The sequence below is a fragment of the Dryas octopetala genome, chromosome 2, assembly GCF_963921425.1.
Source record: "Dryas octopetala chromosome 2, drDryOcto1.1, whole genome shotgun sequence".
Classification (NCBI taxonomy): Eukaryota; Viridiplantae; Streptophyta; class Magnoliopsida; order Rosales; family Rosaceae; genus Dryas; species Dryas octopetala.
In genome coordinates, this window is record NC_141367.1 from 12,011,617 (window position 1) to 12,022,756 (window position 11,140).

The 11,140-nt window shown below is 35.8% G+C and overlaps 2 pseudogenes; one reads left to right on the top strand and one right to left on the bottom strand.

Moving 5' to 3' along the window:
• Positions 1-2,082: 2,082 nt before the first annotated feature.
• LOC147293124 (tubulin alpha chain pseudogene) lies at positions 2,083-2,403 on the bottom strand (annotated as a pseudogene).
• A 4,563-nt stretch (positions 2,404-6,966) lies between these two features.
• On the top strand, positions 6,967-8,193 carry LOC147293125 (calmodulin-like protein 3 pseudogene; annotated as a pseudogene).
• Positions 8,194-11,140: the final 2,947 nt, after the last annotated feature.

The following is an 11,140-nucleotide window of genomic DNA, read 5'->3' on the forward strand; positions in this document are numbered from 1 at the left end:
TTTTTTTTTTTTTTTGGTTGAACTACTCTTGTTGACATTGAATGACTTTGATGGAGCCAAACACTTATAATTAGGAGAAATGCTATACACGTACTATTGCATGTCAACTTAATATGAGTCTTTTTTGTTTTTGTTTTTAAGGTTGGTTTGAACGTACTTAATTTAAGTCTTTCATAAGCTCTTTCACTCTTTTAACGATTCACTTTTTTTCTTTTTTCATTTTGAATTACTTGAATCATCATAATATAGATGATGGGTGAGAATAAAGTAAGCTGGTCCCCAAGCATTTGTCCTTTGAAATATATATGTGAAACTCTTACCTAAATCTACATGGTAGTACAAAGAGGTTTTGTTCCTAATTGTCTGGTGAGGATTGCGTTTGCCATTAAACATGAGCCTCTCTCTAGCAATAGCAATATTAGATTGATTAAAGTGCTCTGAATCTGTTAATGGCCTGATTGCTGGTAAGAGGATCCACTCTAATTAGTGCTTCAGCGCTAGGGGTGTGTTTCGGCCGGATCGGATCGGAAATAGGGTGTTCCAATTCCAATCCAAAAAATTTTGGAATGAAATTTATGTTCCAATTTCCATTCCAAAAAATCGGAATTTCAACATCTCATTCCGATTCGGAATTTTCGGATTTCTCGGAATTTTCGAAATTTTTCGGAATACAACATTTTCGGAATTTTCGGATAAAATTTGAAATTTTCGAATAAAAAATCAGAATTTTCACATTTTCATAATATTTTTTAGAACATGTTTGGATTTTTTTTTTTTAGAATAATGATGAAATTAACAAACAAACAAAAATTAAAAGACAATAGATTATGATGCATTTCAATATTTATATTAAAATGTAATTAAAATATATGTCCAATTTAAAAAGAAAATTCAAAATATTAATTTAAATAACATTTAGAACCATACCATCTCATACCAGTACCATAAAAAAAATCTAGAAAAGAAGGAAAAAAAAAAAAGATGCAATTTAGCAAGTTTTTCATTGCTAGATTATGTATGTTAAGAAATAAATTATGTATGATATATATTGTGTATGTTTAATGGTATATATTATATATTATAACATACATATTATATAAGAGAAATAAATGTCACTATGAATGTATAATAGGCTTAATAGCACATATCTTAAAGGTGGGGGATTAATCTTTGGAGCTCATCCAACATTGTTAGAATAAATGTCATTAGTAGATACATGTTACTCACATATATATATATCATGTTTGAAATTTTGAAAATAATAAGCTTAAATATTTAGTAATTAGTAATTACAATTGGTGGGATATTCCAGTTGGAATAACTGTAGAATTGCTCCATATCTTCAATTCCCCTCCTTGATAAAAAAAAAAAAATAGTAATTACATGTACGGAAAATGTGGGTGCATGTTTGTGTTACCAACTTACCATTTATGTTAGGGAAAATGTTAGCAAAAGGACTATAAATATACCCCTATTTTTAGTTGAGGATCCCGATTTCACTTTGATTCAATTAAGGACTATAATTTTTCAAATGGCTCAATCAAGTACATTCCGTCATGTCTGTCACATTTACCGTTAAAAATTGGTCACGTGACCCTCACGTGACCAATTTATAAGGGCAAAAAAGCCTTTTCTCCCCTCCCCTCCCCTCCCCTCCTCTCCCCCTTCTCTTTTCATGACGGCAAACAAGTCCATATTGCTGCATTCATCCGCTCTAAATCAAGCACTCAGAGAATCTCCACTATATTCTTTTGTAAATCATAGCCTTTTCCCTTACTTTGTCTCCTTTTTTTTTTCCTGAATAATTGGGCTTTTGGGTGTATTTGAATTTTCAGCTTTGTTCTTAGCATAGGGATTGCTTAAGTAGATTGAGGGGAAAGCTCTTATATTTGAGATGATCTTACAAAAGCGGGCTTAAAATCTATAATGTTCTGAAAACAAATGCTTAAATTGGTAAAAATTACTTATTCAATTTGGGTTATTTGCTACTAAGACCCCTCCAAAATTGGGTCATCTACTGGGTCGAGTTTACTGAAAATGGTGGGCTGGTTTAGGGGTTTCTTAGGATTTGCTAGATACCCATTACATATTGAGTGGCTTTGAGGTGGTTATGTTGTCCAGGAGGCATCCAACTGCATCCAACTGCATCCACAGGCAGGGATCGACGATCTCTTTGCCGATGGTGTAGTGGCCGCGGGCGAAGTTGTTGGCGACGTCGTCCTTGCCACTGATGAGCTGCTCAGGGTGGAAGAGCTGGCGGTAGGTGCCCGTGCGGACCTCGTCGATGACGGTGGGCTCGAGGTCGACGAAGATGGCGCGGGGGACGTGCTTGCCGGCGCCGGTCTCGCTGAAGAAGGTGTTGAAGGCGTCGTCGCCGCGGCCGATGGTCTTGTCGCTCGGCATCTGGCCGTTGGGCTGGATGCCGTGCTCCAGGCAGTAGAGTTCCCAGCAGGCATTGCCCACTTAGTGCGGCTGGGTGTGGTGTACGGGGCTGGGGCTGGGTTTGATTGGGTTTTGCGACGGGGCCGGGGCTGGGTTGGGGTGGTGGAGCTGGATGGGGCCGGGGCGGGGCTGGGCTGGGACTGGTGGGGGAGGGGGGAGGGATGGCGATGGTATAGGGGGAGAAGGGGGCGGAGATGGGTGACTGTGACGGGGAGGGGGAGCTGGCTGGGGGGCAGAGAGAAAAGAGAAGGGGGAGAGGAGGGGAGGGGAGGGGAGAAAAGACTTTTTTGTCCTTATAAATTGGTCACGTGACCAATTCTTAACGGTAAATGTGACAGACATGACGGAATGTACTTGATTGAGCCATTTGAAAAATTATAGTCCTTAATTGAATCAAAGTGAAATCGGGATCCTCAACTAAAAATAGGGGTATATTTATAGTTCTTTTGCTAACATTTTCCCTTTATGTTATTATGATACACATATATTTATAATGTACATATGTTTATATTAATAGTATTAGTCATCTTTTTTAAAATATATGTTATATGTATCATACTAAATAAATAATAAAATATATAATATGGAATAAATTGGCATAATTTTGGAAATATTGGATCGGAATGCCTTCGGAACATTTCGAAATTTTTTGGATCGGAATTCGGATCGGAATCGGAATTTACATAAACATTCCAATTCCAATCCAATTTTTTTCGGAATTTTCGGATTTCGGCATTTTCGGATTCGGCAATTTCGGATTCGGAATAAAATTAGAAATTTTCGGATAGGAATCGGTCGGATTCAGATTTTCCAATCCAAATCACACCCCTATTCAGCGCTCATGTGAACGCCACATCACCCTGTCAGGCAGGTTCAAGTGTGATTTGTGAATGACTCGTATTGTGGGCACTCTTCTAAGTCAATATCGAAATTATTGAGTAATTTTTCAGCGTAGGCGTAACACCTTCGTAATGTTTCTAATTTACTTATATTATATCTTAAAAATATAAACTCGTTGTCTATCTATGTTATAACATGTGAATCAGTAATACCACGTAGCAGTGGTACGGTCACACTGAATTTTTTTTTAATCTTTTCAAGCATATTTCTGCAAAACATTTGTTAAATTAAAAACCATTTATTATCTAAATTTTGTAGATACATAAAAACGGGTTTTGTTGTTCAATAATCAAACGATTGTATAACTTTTTTTTTTTTTCATAAAGATAATCTTTAAAGAATGACTTAGAAAAAATTGATAATTCCTATCATTTTACCTAGATCCGGAATCGGATGCCCACAATTTATAAATGTGGATTTTTTTTAGACACAGGGTTTTTTTTTTTTCTTAAAAGACCAACAAAAAAAAAAAAAAAGAAAGAAAGAAAAGTAGTCCAAGTCCAAGACATGAGAGCTGATATGTAGAGTATAGCTGGCATAGTTGACATCTCTGTGACTGTGAGCCGTTTGAGGGAGTTGCGCGCGCGGCCGTGATTACAGGGACAGCTCATTAACAGACAGACACATATGTTCCCTAATTCATGTAATTAAATTTGCTGAACAATATAGAATTGTACTTGTCTCAGTGTCTGGAGCATATATCTTAGTGGCTTGGTCAACCATGCGGTCCATGCCGATCCAGCATCTTAATTAGTCTCCCTAATTATAATTAATTAACAAAGCCAATTATCACAGCCTGCTAAAGTTTAAAATTATCCAATATTAGAGCATCCGATCGCAAGTTGCACAAAAATATTAGCACAAGCTGCACTATATATATTGCAATCTCTCTCCAGTCCAACCTTGCCTAATCAATTAAAATATATATGCAGCCGTTTTTTTCTAAATATAGTTCACTTCAAGTCTTCAATCCGACGTATGGATATCCACATAAATCCTGACTAAATTTCTCTTATCAAGTAAAAGGGTTGTAGTGGGAGATCAAAATTCAACACCTCCACCGGAGATTTCCCACTAAACTAACTTTGAGGCCTATACTTAGAGGCGTCTTGCAAAAACTTTTTAGGGTTATACCTCTTACAATTTCTCTTTTTTGTTTTAAGAAAATAAAAAGGTTGATTAACCATTGAGACTTAAAGGGTGAAGTAAAGAGTTCTAGATTGAAGACTTAAAAAGCTTAAGGACCATTTGGGCAATTGAGTTGGTACAATTAAATTTTAAAAATAAAGAAAATGGAAGAGTGTAGGATTACATGGGAGTGCTAATAATACCTCTCTTATACTAATTAAGTTTTAAAATTCATTCCTGAAGGGCCGAATATAATGGGGTTAAATTTTTAAATGATTTTTAAATCAAATAAGTGAAACTTTTCTCTTTGAAAATTAAACGTTTTGTTATATAATTCAGTTGTTGTTAGATAATACATTTATTTGATTGTAAGAAATATCTTTGTCTTGCAATATTTTAAAAATTCAATTTCATTTATTGGCTTAGCAATATATTTAGACCAAAAAAAAAAAAAAAATTGCAACATATTTTTACGAAAATATTTTTGTAAAACGTTACCAAACGGGCCCTTAAAATTTCAAGAACAATGCCGCTTTTAGGATGAAAAAAAAAGGAATGTTTCTATAGACAAACTATATTTTAACTTTGTGTGTGTTATTCTGGTATTTTTCCAGATTCAATCATATTCATTTCTAAGGGGTTATATAGAAACACACTAAAACCTATGGGGATTAGTGCATGTTCTAGAACTCAAGGAGGCTGTGAAAACATGATAAACTTCAAGGGTGTAAGTTTAAATTTACCCTAAGATTAAATGTTTCATTTAGAGATATTTTGGACAAAATTATAACAAAAGAGGTTATGTGAAACAATTTAAAACCTTAATATGTTTGATAATGCTGGGAAGATAACTAGGAAATCTTTTTTTATTTTCATTCCCATGTTTGGTTTATACCCTTATTTATATAATTTTATCATAGATAAGAGTATGTAACTGATATTTCAATTGTTAACAATGGCATGCACTTTGGTCTTGAAATCTTGTAATTAATACTTTCCTATGGGAAGAGAAAATGAATCCCAAGTTGGTTGGAGGGTTTCACTTTCCCCCTTTAGGGGCATCACTTTCCAATGAAGTAGGAATTGTTTTCTCAATGTTGCACATTCCAAATTAATACGGGAATGAAATTAGTTTTCCATTCACAGGTCTCAATTCGCGAACCAAACGAGGACTTAATGGTGTCTTTGTAACTCACCCATCAAATATAAGGACACCTTATCCCCACATGCACAACAGAGTTCAATTCTCACCTTTCTTATTTTTTAAAGTTTGTGAGAATTTATAGATCAAGTGGTAGATCACTTTCCTCCACATCTACGGTCAATTTTAAGAGTCCTCTTATGAGTACTTGAGTCGTCAAAATATGATCTGGACCCGGATACTATACGATAATACATAATGTCTATCATATACCAAAACGTTCATATACTGCAATACAAAACATCATGTATCGTTATAATCCGACTCCGGAGTAGATCCTAACGACCAAGGTGCTCATGTGAGAATTTCTATGGATTTAATTATTCTCTTTCTCCTTCTTTTGAAATTTTCAGTAAAAAGAAAAGGAGATATTAAGTGGCTTTGAAGGCCATCAAAACCCACACCACACCCAAACCAAATCTGCTACCAATGACTTTGATTTTAAAAAGAAAATAAACTAGAACAAAAGTCACTAAGTGCTAAATGCACAAACTAGTGTTGTAATTTTTTAGATCTCAACTAAGGTGATATTATTTTATTTGTTTAATAATTAAGTCTACTCTAAACCTGTATGCAAACAAAATTAAGATAATAATTAGTGTCTCTAGTATGCGAAGTATTCATTAAATTTTTTTCGGTATTATTATCAATAATGTTATAGATTCTAAATTTATATCTTAAATTTGAATTCCAAATAATGTATCATTACACATGTTAGTATTTTATTTATTGTGAAATAAATAATACTTAAAATTAGTCATATATAAATCAATCAAATACTAACACATTATTTTTATAAATTATAAATTTGGATCCGTGCACTAATGTCACCGATATAATACCAAACCCAGTATAAGCCAACTAACCCCTCTCCTAAAATCCTCCACGTGTCACCATTATCACAAGGCCACGGAAGTAGCCGTTGAGTAAATCCAACGGCCATGACCTGCCGGCCTTAATATTTGGCGCATTCCAGTCCCCAACGTCTTTCTCATACTTTAATTTTTAGATCCGTTATCAACGTTCACATTTTTAAATTCAAGAAGTCCAAACAAATAACACCTTCAACCTCCCTAATAATAATAATCAGTGACACTCCAAGTCACCCACACATACCAAACAACAATTATAACAACGCGTTTTCGAAAGGTGTAAAAATTAAATTAAATTAATGAGAGGCCAAGTCCAGCAATTAATAATTAATAATTACTCTTCCAAATCACGCGTAAAAGTGTCACAAAGACAGCTCTAAAAACCCCCCCAAAGGTCCATGTCTTCTATCGCCATCTCCCAACTTCCAATTTTCTCAAGAACCCAATTTTCTCTGCAAAATTTTCTCAACAACACTATTAGTAGCCAAACAACCTCCACCACACAAGTACACAACAAAAAAAAAAAAAAAAAAAAACTAATACCCAACTCTCTCACAATGCCAACCATTTTGCTAAGGATTTTCCTTATTTACAATCTTCTAAATACATTCCTCCTCTCTTTGGTCCCCAAGAATCTTAGGCATCTCCTCCCCTCCTCTTGGTTCCCACACCAAACCAACATTAACAATCTTGTCGAAAATAAAACAACTTTACCCCAATCGCCATCACCTTCACCCTCGTCGTCGTCGTCATTGAGTCTTGGTAGCAAAAAAATTAAAAGAATGGACCCGAACGAGCTAAAGCGCGTGTTCCAAATGTTCGACCGCAACGGGGACGGGCGGATCACGAAGCAGGAGCTGAACGACTCGTTGGAGAACCTGGGGATCTTCATCCCGGACAAGGAGCTCTTCAACATGATCGAGAAGATCGACGTGAATGGCGACGGGTGTGTGGACATAGACGAGTTTGGAGAGTTGTACCAGTCCATAATGGACGAGCGTGATGAGGAGGAGGACATGAAGGAGGCATTCAACGTCTTTGATCAAAATGGAGATGGGTTTATCACCGTTGATGAGTTGAGATCGGTGTTGTCGTCCCTCGGGCTTAAGCAAGGGAGGACCTTAGAGGATTGCAAGCGGATGATCATGAAGGTGGATGTGGATGGCGATGGGAGGGTCAACTACAAGGAGTTCAAGCAAATGATGAAGGGAGGTGGGTTTAGTGCGTTAAGCTAGGTGTGTAATTTTTAGAGATTATGGGGGCCTTTGGGGGGGATTCTATTGATTAATGTGGGTCGATGTGTAAATATTTTTGAGAATTGCACACAAAAGAGAGTGTCAAGAGTGGTTGGTGGTGATCACATGGTGCCGGTCTTATGGTACGTACAAATGGTGTTGTGTACGTGGCGGAACCGCATTGGCTGATTGAGTCCGGGGGCTTAGCTTTGGGAAGGGGAAGATTGAAGAGGAAGGCATAGAGAGCAATTCTGTTTCTGTCTGTGGGGTTTTGTTTTTAATTTAGTAAGATCGGTTTCGTGGTTCTCACTTCTCTTTTGTATTTTTATTTTTTTTATTTTCCACATCTGCTTTTGCTTGAAATTTTCCCCATTGTATTTGTTATTTCATTATGGAATGTGTATATTTGTTATCATGACATTGATTACATTGGACTGCATTCTATCTTCATCATCTCCACTGATGAGGTCGCTCCTTTCACAATGGCCAATGCTAGAAATTCTTACATTCTCTTATGTTCTGATTATTATTTCATATTGGTTTACTTTTCATAGTTTTTAGGGAAGAATTTCTCGTTAATATTATAGGATTTGTGTGGATCTGTTCGGGTTTAACTTCCCATTTCATAAGTCTAATCACCAAATTGCAAGAATTTTAATTTGAAAGATTGCATGCAAAACCCTTTATTTGAATTTCAGCGGATATTCAATTGGTACAATTGCATTTAGGCAATTGAATTACTACAAATACTTTAAAGGACTCTTTGTGCTGCAGAACATATGTAACTTTCTTTAACTAAATTTACAATGGCCATTGTTGCTTGAAACCCCTTATTTTTTTTTTTTCTAACTCGGAGTTTTAGGAAACAGCTTAAAGTTTGGGCAGTGCTTTGAGCACAGGTTTGAAAGTCGAGGGATTGCAGCAATGGTTTCAAAATGTAAGAGCAGAAGGAATGGTTTATGTTGTTTCGTTTTTAGTTGAGCTGTTGAACCAGATTCTTGTACAAGGTACAAATCTGCTTGTTGGAGTTGAAGTGAGATTGTTATGTTCTTACATGCATGCCATTGTCAGACTGTTGATTCCAGGCTCAGGAATGGTGCAGTTAAAGATCGAGGAGAACAAAATGGCGAAGAAGTCCATTTGATGCAAAGGGTATTATGCATATCAATATACAAATGGTGTTGATTCTCCCAACAGAAGTAAAAATAAAGTCCAGAAGTCTGATCAAATTGTCAAAATTAGGAGAAATTAATTAGCATTGTGATGGTGAAATGCAGGTTCAGAAAATTGACACAGTGGAGTTGTATAGAGAATTAAGCATAATTACAACTTTTGCAACTGTGGTTTAGGAGCTTGATTGAACTGTTTAGTAAATCAAACAGGTATTAACTTGATCTTTCTCATGGCCTGGAAGAGCAGCTGACTTTCATAAGTTATTTTCTTATGGTTCTGAGGTCAGAAAATTGCGAGTAGTTTTGTGATTCAATGCACACTCGTCTCTGGAACTAGGCATCAACTATGCAAATTACATTAATGGAAGAATTAATGTTTAGGAAAGCAGAGGTGTACCAAGTGAGGGCTGATGAGGTGGTTGAGGTTCATGTTCCTGATGCTTTTTTTTCAGAAGAGATTCAGAAGTTGGATGCAGAGTTAATTGGTCAGATTTATGACTGTCACTTTTAACCCTTGTGTTCATGTGGTTTCAATTTCAACCAGGTTAGTGCCCATAGATGGTATGATACTGGTGGATCAGAGAACATAGATGATATTCATCATCCTATTTATGGTGGAATAGTATTGGATGGTTCCATAAAATTCATGAAATAGTATCCTACTGTATGCAACATTGAGCAAAAAGCTTCAAATAAAGCACCATCAGCATCATCATAATGGAGGATGATGAGGGTGCAACCGCAACAACTAGAACAAATAGCTCTCATTAGAAGAACATCAGTAACAACTAGAAATAAAAAACCACCAATTCACGAATTCAGTGACAAATCCTCCTCCTGCTAGCACATAATTCACATACATGCTTACAAATTTCATGTTAACAAAAAAAATCTCAAAAACTTAGAGACAACCAATTACTTCTCCCAACCTTCTTACTTTCAGAATTTCGTCTTTTGAGAAGGATCTTCAGTCACATACTGTAAAAGTTAGATTCAGAGCAAGAAATGTCTTGTATTGGACTCGAAAGATATCGCTGATAATTCAAAAAACTTTCTTTGTTTCACTTAATAGAGAGGTTACAGATTTAGTAACTTGTAGAGGTACAGTGTCTTGTCCTTGAATATTATGATTAATCATATTGTGGATTAAACTAGGTCTCACCAAAAAGCCCAAGGCCCGAAGCCCACCTGAAGCTCACCCGGTCCATTAGGCCCAAAGCCCGATTTTGGCCCGAAATTTGGGCCGGCCTAGTCCGGCCCGAAAGTCTCTTGGGTTGGGCTTGGGTCATCCCCTTGAAGTCTATGGGCCGCCCGAAGCCCGGCCCGTTTAGGCCCGCCCAAAGCCCGATTTGAGAATCATAACATATTTCATAAGTTTTTCGTTTGTTTACTCTAATAAATTATTAATATGCCTATTAAGTTATTATATAATACTATAATGTTAGTAAATAGGAATAGTGTAAGCTATGTAATATCATAACTAATAAAGTAATAAACTTTAAAATTATATACAACATTACAACTATAATAAAACATAAATGTATATGTGTATATACAACTTTTATAATACAACTATAATTAAAGTTATTAAACCACGATCGTCAATTCATTAATTCAACGATCTGAACCGTTCATTTTCTATTTTCATAGTCAAAGATCATCCTTACAAAAAATCGGCTAAATCGGAATTCATCTAACTATTTGATTATCATTAGAAAAACCATGATCGTTCATTAATTCGACCACCGTTACGTCACTTTTACATCTCCGATTAAGCTAATTTTTTGCAAGAATTCTCTTTCAGTGGGGAACTAAAACTTGAACGGTTCGGATTGTTGAAAACACGATCGATATGTGAGCTTCTACATATAAATACACTTGAAGAGTATAATTCTAATAACTTTCCCGTTGAAACCTTGTTGTTTCCATAATTATGAAGACCACAACGTGATTTCAACAATCTGACCCGTTCATTTTCTATGTTCATAGTTAAAGATCATCCGTACAAAAAATCGGCTAAATCGAAATTCATCTACCCATTCGATCATCATTAGAAAAACCACGATCGTTTATTAATTCGACCACCATTATGTCACTTTTACATCTCTGATTGAGCTAATTTTTTGCACGAATTATCTTTGAGTGAGGAACTAAATTTGAACGATTCGGATCGTTGACAACACAATTGCA